Source organism: Nannospalax galili, unplaced genomic scaffold (genome assembly GCF_000622305.1).
Source record: "Nannospalax galili isolate Female #2095 unplaced genomic scaffold, S.galili_v1.0 scaffold5894, whole genome shotgun sequence".
NCBI lineage: Eukaryota > Metazoa > Chordata > Mammalia > Rodentia > Spalacidae > Nannospalax > Nannospalax galili.
The window spans coordinates 5,379-6,948 of NW_008334684.1; positions in this window are offsets into that span (position 1 = coordinate 5,379).

Consider the following 1,570-nt stretch of genomic DNA (forward strand, 5'->3'; position numbering starts at 1 on the left):
GGACTGTGCCCTGATCCCTGTCCTGCAGAATGAGGGCTCTTTGTCACATCCTTACCCATCTCTGGACTTCTGGATAATCTGAGTCCTAACTCTTGTGTCTTCAGTTTGTAACCTGGAACCATGGCATCCCAGATAGCAGGCTCTAGGAGCTGACAACCAATGGGAGTGAGACCTGAGAACGCGTCATCTGTGTCCAGGCAAAAGTACTCATATGTGTTAAGGGCAGACTTGAAACTAGAAGATGAATCCACAGTACTAGGCTTTCCCACCACGACCCACCCTCAGGCCTGATGCCCTGAGATCCCAGTAAGAGGCGTGGACTTCCCCTGACCCAGTCCTGCACTGTCTGCTCCCCTCCCCCACCTCGTTTCCAGAGCCCTTCCAAGGTGTCAGGATCTCTCCCTGCTCTGTGAATTAAGATGGACCACGGGGCAACTTTGTTTATGAGAGTTATCTCTGTCACTATTCACACTTTAGGAATTAAAACCTCTGTCTCGTTTCCAGAGCCCTTCCAAAGTGTCAGGATCTCTCCCTGCTCTGTGAATTAAGATGGACCACAGGGCAACTTTATGAGAGTTATCTCTGTCACTATTCACACTTTAGGAATTAAAACCTCTGAAGCAGAGTGAGGGGACCCGCACCTGCAATCCCAGTTTTCACTTGATGTGGAGACAGGAGGAGAAGGATTCTGAGGAATTCAGGGTCATCCTCAGCTGCCCATGGAGTTCCAGTCCCAGCCTGGCTGAGAGATATACAGATAGAGATTGAGAGACAGTGAGAGAGAGAGATGGATGGATGGATGGATGGATGGATGGATGGATGGATGGATGGATGGAGGAGAGGGAAAGGGAAGGGAGGACAGGGAGAGTTATCTTATTGATCTGTTTATTTATTGTATAGTTATGCTTTGGATGTTGACAGAAATATTTTCAGAAAAAACTTTTTAAAAGTAAAAATACAGGGAGAATGAATTTTCCTTAAGTCTTCCCATTTTTGTAACTTCTTTTCCAGTTTATTGGATAATGACCAGATTTTCATATGTAATACCACATTTAGCCTTTCCTTTTGGTTTAAGAGAAAAAAAAAATCCGGTCTCAAATGAGCTGTTGGAGGGATTATTTTAGCACAGTTTTCAGATGAATTAGGTGTTCGTCTTTGATGTGACACTAAAAGGTCACCAGCATGAGCGTCTCAGGACGGCGTACAGCACAGAACCCGAGACGTGGAGGGAGGGAAGCCGTGGTAGAGTGGCATTTGCAGCGTGCGCCTGCAGAGTCAGGTGCTGCGGCCACAGAGAGCTGTGTGGTGCTGAAAGGCAAGAGAAAGACCAGGAAAAAGGAGACAGAGATCAAGTGGAACCAGAAACACTGAACTGCAGTTTTCCTGACGTCAGGCACTAGGCAAAGACAAAGCAAAACCAAGTGAAAAATGAACAACTAGAAAGAGTGGAAAGGACAGGATCCTGGCCAGGGCCGGGAGTAGAAGAAAAGGAGAACTCATTGAGCGCCACAGGCGCGCACTCTGACACTCTGCAAAATAGAGCGGAGGGCTGAGAGCCGCTCTCTGTTCA